This window comes from Megalops cyprinoides, chromosome 23 (assembly GCF_013368585.1).
Source record: "Megalops cyprinoides isolate fMegCyp1 chromosome 23, fMegCyp1.pri, whole genome shotgun sequence".
In the NCBI taxonomy this organism is placed as follows: domain Eukaryota; kingdom Metazoa; phylum Chordata; class Actinopteri; order Elopiformes; family Megalopidae; genus Megalops; species Megalops cyprinoides.
The window spans coordinates 20053588-20066270 of record NC_050605.1 but is presented as its reverse complement, the minus strand read 5'-3'; positions in this window follow the sequence as shown (position 1 = coordinate 20066270).

Here is a 12683-nt window from a genome sequence, read left to right as displayed (position 1 = left end):
AGGGCCCCTAGCACATCCTGCCTACCTTTCCACTTACCAAAGTACTTTACCTGCGTCTTACCACGGTTCAGGACCGTCCCGGCGGCTCTGCCGAAGCTCCCGATGAGGTCGAGGGCCCTCTGCAGCGCCAGGTCAGACGTCAGGAACAGAGTCGTGTCGTCGGCGTACTGTGCGATCTTCACCACGGATCCGGAGCTCCCAGGGATGTGCAGCCCGTCAACGTAGGGATCCGACCTCACAGCAGCGGCGAACGGCTCCATGTAAAGCACGTACAACAGGGGAGAGAGGGCAGCCCTGCCTAACCCCCGCCGCCTGCGGGATCAAATCCCCTAACACACCGTTCATAAGGACCCTACTCCCTACGTCCCTATAAAACAAACTGACCCAGGAGATAAAGGAGGGACCAAAACCCATCCTCTCCAAGACCCTGAAAAGAAAACCGTGGTTAACTCTGTCAAAGGCCTTCTCCTGGTCAAGACTCACTAGCATAAGGTGCAAAGCCCTGTCCTCCACCCATGCTATCGAGTCCCTAATCAACTGCAGGTTCCACATAATAGACCTACCCGGCACACCACAAGTCTGATCTATATGCACAACCTCCGCGATCACACTCTTCAAGCGCTCGGTAATGACCTCAGTGAGCAGCTTATAATCTACACAGAGCATCGTGTCGCCAGTTCTTAAGTTGGTCCACATCGCCTTTCTTGAAAAGCAACGAGAGCACGCCGGTACGCATGCTATCCCCCAGAAGCCCTCTGGCAAAAACTTCATTTGCTAAATCTAGCATAACGGGACCCAAAACGTCCCAAAAGGTCCTATAAAATTCTACTGGCAGCCCGTCTGCCCCCGGCACCTTACCTTTAGCCATATCCGCGAGCGCCGCATCTAACTCTTTCCTACTGATAGGCTGTTCTAGTCTGTTGCGGCTCTCGTCAGATATGCGCTTATCTAACTTACCCAAAAAGACCTCCCCGGTTTCAAAAGAAACCGTTTTGTCCGAAAACAAGTCCCTGTAAAAACGGGAGGCGATGCTAATCATACCTTCCGTGTCCCTGGCTACACTGCCGTCCGCATCCTGCAGCTTCACAAAAGGGCGCTTCTGAGCGTCTTTGACCCGGTTGAAAAAGAAAGTGGAGCATGTTTCATCCTGGTCAAAGGCGTCAGTCCGGGCCCTAAACAGAAAGGACCTAGCCTGATCCTCATAAAGTCTGCATAAGGCAGCCTTCATCTCCCCTGATCTCGGTAGATCAAAGGGAGAACCCGCATTACTAGCGCAGTACAAGCCCTCCAACTCCGCCTGGAGCCTCTACCTCCCTACGCTCCCGAGCCTTCTTCTGCCTGCAGTAGTACTGCGCCAGCTCCCTAATCCTATCCTTGACAACCTCCCACCACTCTAAAACTGAATCCTCAGTCTCCCTGAAACAAAGCCAGCTATCGAGGTGGGAGTGAACCAGATCCCTAAACTCTAGCTCGTCAAGTACGGAAGTGTTTAGCTTCCAGTACCCACGCCCAAAAGTAGGAGAATCTAATTCTAATGTTGCCGTCAGCATGTCGTGGTCACTAAACCACAAAGGGGACACACTAGCACTAGCCACAGCTAAACTAGGTGAAACAAAAACACAGTCCAAGCGGCTGCTGGAGCCACGACTATTTCTCCAAGTAACACCCCTATCCCTAGGAAAACTCCGCCTGTAACAATCCACCAGAGAAAACCTAGAGAGAAAGGACTTGAGGCGATTCACACTAACATCACTACCTGAGTCTATGTCTATGTTGAAGTCACCCCCGACGACTAACTGCCGGTTAGTATTACAAAAGGCGTTAATGTCGGCAATTAGCGCTACCCTAAGGGAGGGGGCAACCGGAGCTTGCGGGTCCTCTTCCTCTGGACTCTGGAAGCCATCGTCGTCCTTCTCGGCCTGGACCGGAGGGGGGGTTCACCGGGGGGGTGTCCTCCGGGGCCGGTTCCCGGCCGGCGTTGTCAGGTCGCTGGGCCGGTCTGCCGTCAGAGGCAGGGGGATCCGTCGCGCCCTGCTGCTGGGTCGTCTCTCGCCGGGGAGCTTTCTTCTCCCTGGTCTGGGGCTTCCCTGCGGGGGCAGCGCTGGTGTGCGTTGCTGGGGTGGGCCTCTTGCCACAGCTTCTCAGGAGGTGGTCTGTGGCCCCGCACAGGCTGCAGGCTTTGGGCTTCCTGCAGTCCTTATAGCCTTGTGGCCTTCCTCCCTGCAGTTCCTGCAGCGCTCTCCCTGGTGGCCGTGTTTGCCGCATCTGCGGCAGTAGGCGGCCTGCTGGGGGTAGAAGAGGTAGCCTCTGTCTACCCCAATGGCAAAGGAAGCTGGGGGGTGGACGAAGCCGTTGGGTGACTGCTCGTCCTACCTCAACTCCACTCTGAACTGGCGTTTGCCCGTCCAGACACCCAGCTGGTCCCTGAGGTCACGGTGTTCGGGCAGCACCTTGATGTATCTCCCTAGAAAAATGGGAACGGACAACTGGCACAAAGGAATTGCACATGTAGACAGCGATTACCCTCAGGTTAAAAAAATTAATAGCAATTTTAATTAGTAATTAAAAACTGTGGTCCGTTTTGCTGGGTCATGCAGACCCCTAACGTTTACAGTTACGATAAGCCTACCCATGAACTGTGGTTGTCGTTGCCTCCAGCCCATACTGATGGTCCACCAGTGGGCCTGGGCGGGGAACGACACCAAAACATAAACCACACTCCTGTGACAAACACGTCAAAATACAAAGTGCCCAAAAATGACAAGACCGCCAAACATGACTAACCGGCCCAAAACAGGTGAGCCCTGCTGCCACAGAGGCTGCAGGTCCTCGGGGCCTGGCAGTCTTTGGCCTCATGCCCCACTGCAGTGTGGTGCCAGCAAACCACCGCGGAACATGCAGGCTTAGTGTGACAAAACCGGCCGCACTTCTGACAGTACTCAGGCTGACCCGGGCAGTATAGGAAGCCCCGGTCTGGCCCGATGGAGAAGCTCCTAGGGGGGGTGAGCTACCCACGACACCCAGGGGATCTCTCCAAAACTGGACCAGGTACCTCCGACTCCCTGTCCAGATCCCATACTGGTCCTGCAACGTCGCACCATCCTTGACCTCTACACAGTACCAGGCCAAAAACTGCCGTACGTCTTCCTCTTGCACAAAGGGGTTGTACGTGTGAATTGTGAAGGGTCGGGCCTCACTTTATCCAGTGCCGGGTCGTCCTTCCTCTACCCATGCTATAGAATCTCGAATAAGCTGGAGGTTCCACATTATAGACCTCCCCCATACACCGCAAGTCTGGTCTACATGTACACCCTCTGTGATAACACCCTTTAAGCACTCGGTGATAACCTTTAGCGAGCAGTTTATAATCTACGCATTGAGGACGCCAGTTTTTAAGTTCGGCCACACTGCCTCTTAAAAAGCAACGAGAGCACGCCTGTGCCCAAGGGCAAAAACCTCGTTAGCTTAATCTACCATTACAGGACCCAACACGTCCCAAAAGGTCCTGCCTTCTCCTTACCCACCACCACAAAATCAAAAGACTTAAACAAAATAACCCCAGCACTGTGGCTGTCGTTGCCGCCACACCACACCAATGAGCCGAAGGTCCACCAGCAGGCCTGGGTGGCTGACACCGTAAAACCGCACTTCTGTTACAAAAATCAATCCAAAGTGCCCCCCCCCCCCCAAAAAAAAAAAACCCTCCCTCCCCGACCAACCCCACAAACCCTAGAAACAGGCAGAAAAAAGCACAGCCATAAGAACAAATACCCAGCACCAAAAACTACAAGTGTCATAGCAACAAAAACATCCTAACAAAAAACTATTTCCCTAACAGGGCCTCCCCTGTCCCTAACCCCCCCCCCGTCCCAGTGTCCATGTCCTCCACCCCCTGCAAGGCTCCGAAATGGTTTGCCATTTTGAGCACCACCGCCTTCCACACTTGGGCGCTTTCTCCTTCCCGGCGCGGGGCTTCCCCGTGGTAACGGTGCTGGCATACATCACTGGCCTCTTCGGACAGCCTCTGAGGATGTGCTCCGTGGAGCCACAGAGGCTGCAGGGATGCAGCTTTCTGCAGTCCTTCACCATGTGGCCGCTCTCCCCGCAATTCCGGCAAATGTCCCCCTTGCAGGTTGTGGTGTTGTGGCTGTGCCTGCCACACTTGCGGCAGTAGGTGGACTGCTGCGGGTAAAACAGGTAACCCCTGTCTGACCCGATGGCGAAGGAAGCCGGGGGGTGTGCGAAGCCGTCCGGGGACTGCTTGTCCTCTCTCAGCTCCACTCTGAACTGGCGCTTGCCCGTCCCGACCCCCAGCTGGTCTTTTAGGTCTCGGTGTCCGGGCAGCACCTTGACGTATCTCCCTAGGAAGATACAGACAGAATCAACCGGCAGGAAGGTATTACACATGTAAACTATAATTACCCTCAGATCCGTGCGTCACATGGGGGTGACAGTGAAGGGGCGCAGCGCAGCAGCAGTAGCCTCGGTCCTGCATTTCTCAGCAGCCTCCCTGTAGCGGTGTTCTTCCCTGAGGGTAACCTCAAAGAATTTCCCGTGGGCATCCCGGTGGATGCAGTGGAGCTCCAATTTTCACCCCCAGGAATCGGATCACCACTTCCTTGGTGAAGGCGATCCTGTCGGTAGCCGGGGAGTCTTCCTTCCACTGGAAGCGGAGGGTGTTCCTGTGTTCCCCAGGTCCAGCGGCGCGGCGGCAGCCTCTGCTCTGCATTTCTCTCTGTAGCGCTTCTCTTCCTTCAGAATAAAAATTAAAAAAAAAAAAAAGGTTTTTAACAAGAGCTAAAAAGTAATCACTTTCCCCCAGTTATGTGTTACATTCTTGAAAATTTTATGAAAACAAAATTCCCCATTTTCTGTGTATGAGAGAAAACTGGAAGACTGGGAAATGATCAGAAACTCGTACTGTGCCTGATTTCACAACACGTCTAAGAATATACCATTTTCCAGTTCCAGTTTCCATTATACCAGTTTTGGTGGCAGCTCATGTAGGATTAAGAATCACCAAGAATGTAGAACACAATCCAACGTTTTCCAGAATATCAAAGCAGTGGGTGGGCAATGTAAAGATCCTACAATCATGTTTCCCTCCATGCCATAAACTTACTGGTACCTCTAGAAAACATCCATCTTGGAATAAAAAAAAAAAAAAAAGAGACATTTGAGCCTTTCCTTTAAAACATAACCTTTTGCACATGAATTAAACACAAACCTTTACATTCTCTATAATGCTGGATGCCTTGTTAGAACTTCTGGAGCAGCCACCAAAATCAAAAAGCGATTCATCGGATTCAGTGGATGGATAGATGGAACCACCTCAGCAGGCCATTTTGACTTGTAGCCAACCAAGTTTTGAATCAGAGGTCTGGGCCTACAAAGCCCAACACATCCAATACTAAAACCAAACAAATCCTCCTCCAAGTCTGAATAAATCCACAAAATTCTTACCATCCAGCATGGACAAGCTCTTTCTAACACAAATTGTTGAAAAAAGTTGAAGATCCACAGTGAGATTGCTTTTATTTTCAGTGGATTGTTCCAAACCAGGGCTGAGTTTCCCTCCATGCAAGAAACACAAAATGAGAAATCCTGAATTTTAGTAAAATGGTCAAAGTACATTCCACCAGATCTTTGAAACAAATGTCAGGTATAAAAGTTTTAGCTCAGTCATGAGTATATTACTGTATTAAGTGATAGTTTATTTAACTGAAACTGATGGGTGAAATGTTTCTGCTCTGTGGAAAGCGAAAACGAAAGCAAGACCTAACAGTTATTATAAATACACATTGTTCTACATGTTTTTAAAATAATAAAATGATCATTTACAACAATTCCTTGATTAACCATATGAAAAGGTTTCAAAAGATTAAATTGTGCCAAAGGTGAAGTCGTTATCGAGGACAAAAAAGCTGCAAAGCTGAAAGACGTGCAACTAGAAAAATTTACAGGTCAAAGATGGCCATAGAAAATATTGTGACCATGTTGCCATTTTAATATTCTCCTGTAGGCCATATATTGTATTATTTTTGAAAAACAGTACAGAGTTGATCAATAAATTAAAAAGGTTCACCTGATTTAAAAACGGATCTGGTGGGTGAAATACACATCCTACAATGACATTTTTCTACCACTTACCATCACACTGGTACCCATGTAAAAAGACTCAATGAGATGCCTGAAATTTTACTCGAGTCCTTTCCCTTTGTGTGAACAGGTATGGTCATTTTAGCTTGCATCACTAACCAGATCTGCAAAATGAGAAGTCTGGGGCCTACAAAGCCCAACGAATCCTGTGCTGAAACAAAGCTCAAACAAAACCTAGCCAAGTCTGCATAAGTCCACAAAATTCTCATCATTCAGCAGGGACAAACTGTCTGGTACAAAATGTTGAAAAAAGATGAAGATCCACAGCAAGATTGCTTTGATTTTCAGTGGATTGTCCCAGGTCGGGACCATGCTACTCCTTGACTTTTCTAACGATACCCAGAGACTTGAGGACTTCTGCAGATGAACGAACAATTCTTCATCAGTTATGACACTCAAAAATCTAGCTGAGACTTGATGTCGTCATTTTTTATATATTGCATAAATATTGTTTTTTGCAGATGGCAAAATTACATTTTTGAACAGTCTTACTGCATTGTAGGCAATGACAATGGAAGCAAGACTTTTGACATAGCTAAGGTTAAAGTCATCGATATTTGATGTTGATACTAGGAGCATTCTTTTTGCAACACCAGATGTGGCTAGAATAATCTGTAGGAGGCCATATAGATTTTACCGTGTATTCTACTGCAGAATACATTTCTGATATTGGCCAGGTAAATGTGGTGAACCTTTTGTCACTTTCAAATTAAAAGTATGGCAACATTGATACATTTGAATAATAATAAAAACATTCATTTAAAATATTCTTAAAGCAGATTTAAAAACTAGAAATCATGGGGAATTACTGGTGTTGGAGTCAACCCCAGAGCATTGGAACACAAACTAAAAGCAGCCCCTTGTTATTTAATGTATGTTTTGTATGGTTAGTAGCTCAGTAACTGATTCCCAAAAACCTCTACCACTTTTGTGCAGTTTAAGCATTTTGCTTATGCATTTTCGTGGCAACCCAAGTCAGAGTAATTATGTTTTTTCCCCCTTGCCTGTGTCCTAGCTAGTGTATTTTGGACACATTGAAGTTTTTCAATTGAGCAGTTCTAAACACCACAATACAAAGAGTTGCAATAATTCAACTGTGGTGTGACAAAAGCAAAACCAAATGTTTTCACCACCAGATACTGACAGAAAATAACCCTTTTGTAATGTTTCTAAAATGAGACTTTGGTAATGTTTGTTACATGTGGCTTTCATAGCAGAGTGTGGGATTATCCCTAGATTTATAACCTCCTTTCAGATTAGTTGACTTTTTGTGGTATGTGGGTGGTGGCTTGAGGGTATTGAGTGTGATTAGTATGAGTTTGTGAACATGGTAACAACCCAGACTTGTGATTGGTTGAGTAATTGGGTGTGGCGACAGTAAGCATGAGAATGTGGCAACAAGCCAGGTTTTTAATTGGTTGACTAATTAGTGACAGCGGGGAGGGAACCATGAGAATGTGGTTACAACACAGGTGTTGCCTGACTGACTGATTAGCCAGAAGACTATAAAGGCTGCGGTTAAACCTTTTGCACTAGTTTGGGTGGGGATGTGGGAATGGTAGTGAGGGAAAGGTATGGAAAGAATAGAGTGAGATTATGGGCAACCTTCATGTGTGTTGGAAGAAATGAAGGCTGTGGGATTGGGTGTGGGTCAGGGGACTTGTATGGCATAAGCCTACAATAGCAGAAGCTATTGATTTACTTGCAGCCCAGTGGCATGCAAATATCCTTTTATTTTTTGTTTTGTGTGAAGGGTCTCCCTTCAAAGGGAAATCGGGGATGTAGTGGGTTAGCACCTCTGGTAGCATCTGAACTCTGCCATTATGTCCATGAGGGTCCTGGTAATTAAGGCTATAAAATCTAACAGCCAAAAACAGGCAATTATGGCACTATATTTAGAGCTTCCCTGTAAAATGGGCAAGTGCTTTCAACTACAAAAGATTGTCCTAAGCCATTGCTGAGGCTCTACATGAGTACCTATCAGACATTTAACTGGGCTTCTTGCAGTCCTTTACTATGTGGTCTGTGGAACCACACAGGCCACAGGCTTGGGCTTTCTTGCACTCTTTCCTCCAAATTCAATTTTAATTTTATATTTCTATAGCACTTTGTATAAGGTTCTGAAGACAACTCAACTATTATAGACAACAGTAGTTAAACAGAATGGTGAGCAAGCTGTTCCAGGTACGAAAAAAAAATGGTCATAACCCATTGCTGTGGCTCCCTACATGAGAGCTTGTAAGGCCTTTATTTAAACAATACAATCAGAAAGGAAAATAAAAGAACCCCCCCCCCCCCCCTTCCTATTTACAAGCCTGAATAACATGTTCACAGAACATAAGTGATCCTGCCCCAACAGTCCATGTACCTGCAAAGGAAAAGGCATGTCTTACAGTCCAACATCAACAGTCTGGACATTATGCAGTTGTAAAATGTTAAGCCTTCAGAGTACTTGCAGGCAATGAGAACCAGCGTAGCATCAGTGCTACAGGGCAGCTGTGGAGTGGGTGACAGAGCCATGGTTCTTTATTGTGCTTGGTGTGAACTGTGAAGGGGGAGCAGAGGGGGTAAACTTTACTGCAGGAATGTGAAAAGACCTTTCCATTTTTCACGGGCTGAATAGTAACCCCACTGCACAGCATCCTTTCTAAGTCATAAAACGCCTTGCTGCAGATGCCCAGTGCACTACATACAATACTCTTGTTGGCTTTGAGTCCCACATTAATCAGGCTGATCACAAGGAGCAGGAGCAAGGAAATGTCCTTGTCTCTCTGCAGGGTGTCCCATCCTCCGAACGGCTTGTCATAGTCCCAGGCTCCAGTGCATGCAGCAGGCACTCTGTCCGGGTCCATACTTGTTTGGTAAATGGACTGCATTTGCACGGCACTTTTCTACTCATTTGAGTACTCAAAGTGCTTTACAAGTTTATACCTCGCATCCACCTACCAGTGACAGAGGCTGCCAGAGCTGGCTGAGTGGCGATCCGTGCTGGAGTCGGGGAGGAAGCGCTGGAGTGATGCTGTTTTTCCTGTTGAGACAAAGCGGACAAGACAGATCAAGCGCAAGGGCAATCGCAAAGCAATAAGCTGTAGCGCAAAAAAAAAACACACTTTAGTTTTTTCCCAATTAAGTTTATTGAATAAAGCAAAATATAAAAAACACATTGCAATCAATATTTTACAATCAACAGTGGATACCCCCCGTTACAGAGGGATCCCTTAAAGCATGCACTAATGTAACTAGGGAGCAGGGTGAGGACTATTTACAGGCCTGGATGCCAGGCAGAAAGACGTAAGGGCACCTGCTCCGGCAGTCAATGTATCTACATCAAAACCAAAACATTACAGCACAACAGATCAATTCAGGTTTTAACAAAGTGTCAAACAATGCAAAACATACACAGATCAGTACAACAGCAGGGGAGGGGTGGGTGACAGTGAAAGAGCCATGAAACTTTGTGTGTACTGTGAGGGGGAGATTACTGGCACAAAGTGAATAGTCCTTTCCATTTTTCACGGACTGAATGGTAACCCCAAGCGGTGCGCGGTCTGAGGCTTCCCTGAGGGGGCAGCGCTGGCGTGCGTTGCTGGGGTGGGCCTCTTGCCACAGCTCCTGAGTAGGTGGTCTGTGGCCCCGCACAGGCTGCAGGCTTTGGGCTTCCTGCAGTCCTTTACCTTGTGGCCTTCCTCCCCGCAGTTCCTGCAGCGCTCTCCCTGGCAGGCCTGTGCCAGGTGCCCGTGTTTGCCGCATCTGCGGCAGTAGGCAGGCTGCTGCGGGTAGAACAGGTAACCCCTGTCTGACCCAATGGCGAAGGAGGCCAGGGGGTGAGCGAAGCCGTCAGACTGCTCGTCCTCCCTCAGCTCCACTCTGAACTGGCGCTTGCCCGTCCCGACCCCCAGCTGGTCTTTTAGGTCTCGGTGTCCGGGCAGCACCTTGACGTATCTCCCTAGGAAGATACAGACAGAATCAACCGGCATGAAGGTATTGCACATATAAAGTGTACCCTCAGGTCATTGCGCCACATTGGGGTGACGGTGAAGGGGTGCAGCGACGCGGCGGCAGCCTCTGCTCTGCATTTCTCAGCTGCCTCCCTGTAGCGCTGTTCTTCTCTGAGGGTAACCTCAAAGAATCTCCCCTGTGCGTCCCGGTGGATGCAGTGCAGCTCCTCAATGTTCACTCCCAGGAACTTAATCGCCACATTCCTGGTGAAGGCAATCCTGTTGGTGGCAGGGGAGTCTTCCTTCCACTGGAAGCGCAGGGTGTTGTGTTCCCCGGTTCCGACGGTGCGTCTGGCCTGGGAGGCGTGGAGGCGGAAGGAGTCGGGGCAGCGGGTCCAATGGTGGCGGGGGCTCCGGCAACAGCAGCAGCGTAGGTGGCAGCCATTTCTCCGTTCTGGTGAGGTTTCTGAAATTTCTGTAAGACAGGAAAAAAACAGATCAAGCGCAAGGGTAATCGCAAAGCAAAACAAACTGCAGCAAACTGATAACAGGTTTTTTTTTTAGTTTATTGAAAAGCAAATATAAACACACTACAATCAATCAATGCCATGATGGCACGGCTCCGGCGTACATCGTGGGCTTCTTTGGGCACCCTCTGAGGAGGTGCTCCGTGGAGCCGCAGAGACTGCAGGGACGCGGCTTGCCGCAGTCCTTGGCCATGTGGCCGCTCTCACCACAGTTCCTGCAGAGGTTCCCCTTGCAGGTCGCAGCGGTGTGGCCGTGTCTGCCGCACTTACGGCAGTAAGCGGGCTGCTGGGGGTAGAGGAGGTACCCTCTATCAGCCCTGATGGCGAAGGCGGCCGGGGGGGTGGGCATAGCCATCAGGTCTGTTTTCCCGGAGCTCCATCCTGAACTGGCGCCTGCCGGTCCAGAAGCCGAGCTCATCGAGGTCCCTATGTCCGGGGAGGACCTTGCCGTAGCGTCCCAGGAAGGCCCTGACGGTGTCGGGATGCAGATGGGGGTTGTACATCTGCACGGTCACTATTCTCTGGCTCTGGCACCAGAGTGGGGTGACAGTAAGGCCACGCAGCGCCGGAGAGGCTGCCTCCGCAGCACACTTGGCAGCCGCCTGCCTGTAGCGTCGCTCCTCCCTCAGGGTGACGTCAAACTTCCCCCAGGCGTCCCGGTGGATGCAGTGGACATCCTTGGTTCCGAGGCCCAGGAGCTCGATGACCACGGCGCGGGTGAAGGGGGAGGCAGCAGCTGAGGTGGCGGCAATCTTTGTAGTTTTTCGGAGTAAAAATTTCTGTTGGAACAAAGCAAAAACAGATTAAAAGCGGAGAAATCGCAGGTAACAAGCTGTAGCAAACTAAGAACAGATATTTAGTTTATTGAAATTGTTTATTGAACACTTTTACAATCAATCAACTTACAGTCAAGGTCAGGCATCCCCCTGTTAGAGATCCCCCGCAATGCAACTACTACAATGTAAATGGGGAGCAGAGCGAGAGCTATTTACAGACCTGGGTGCCAGGCAAATACATGTTCACAGAACATAAGTCCCTGGCGCGGGACTTACCTCCAGCAACAGCTCCGGCGTAGGTGGCAGGCTTCTTAGGGCACCCCCTGAAGAGGTGCTCTGTGGAGCCACAGAGGTTGCAGGGCCGCGGCTTGCCGCAGTCCTTGGCCATGTGGCTGGCCTCCCCGCAGTTCCTGCACAGGTTTCCCTTGCAGGTGGCGGCGGTGTGGCCGTGTCTGCCGCACTTGCGGAAGTACGCAGGCTGCTGGGGGTACAGGAGGTACCCCCGGTCAGCTCCGATGGCGAAGGCAGCCGGGGGGTGGGCGAAGCCGTCCGGTCCGTCCTTGTCCTCCCGGAGCTCCATCTTGTACTGGCGCCTGCCAGTCCAGAACCCCAGCTCGTCCATCAGGTCCCTGTGGCCGGGGAGGACCTTCCCGTAGCGCTCCAGGAAGGCTCTGATGGTGTCCGGGTGCAGATGGGGGTTGTACATCTGCACGGTCACAATCTTCTGGCTCTGGCGCCAGAGGGGGGTGACCGTGAACCCCCGCAGCGCTGGTGAGGCAGCCTCAGTGGCACATTTGGCAGCCGCCTGCCTGTAGCGCCGCTCCTCTCGCAGGGTCAGGTCAAAGAACTTGCCCCAGGCGTCCCGGTGGATGCAGTGGACATCCTTGGTTCCAAGGCCCAGGAATCCGATGACCACAGCACGGGTGAAGGGGGTCCTCTGGGTTGCCGGGGAGTCCTCCTTCCAGCCGAAGCGTATGGTGTTCTTCTCCCCTCCAGGTCCGGTGGCTCTGGTAGAGGGGGCTGGGGTAGTGGAGGCAGCAGCAGCAGAGGTGGGGCCGGCGGTGATGTCAGCAGTGGAGGCGGGTCCAGTGGTGATGTCAGCAGAGGCGGGGTTGGCAGTGGAGGCGGAGGCAGCAGCAGTGGAAACGGCAGCCATCGTCGTAGTTTTTTTTAACCGGATGAAAAAAAAATCCTGTAAAGACAAAGCAGAAACAGATTACAAGCAAGGAGGAACCGCAGTAAACAAGCTGTAGAGCACTGATAAGAACAGATTTTTTTTTTTT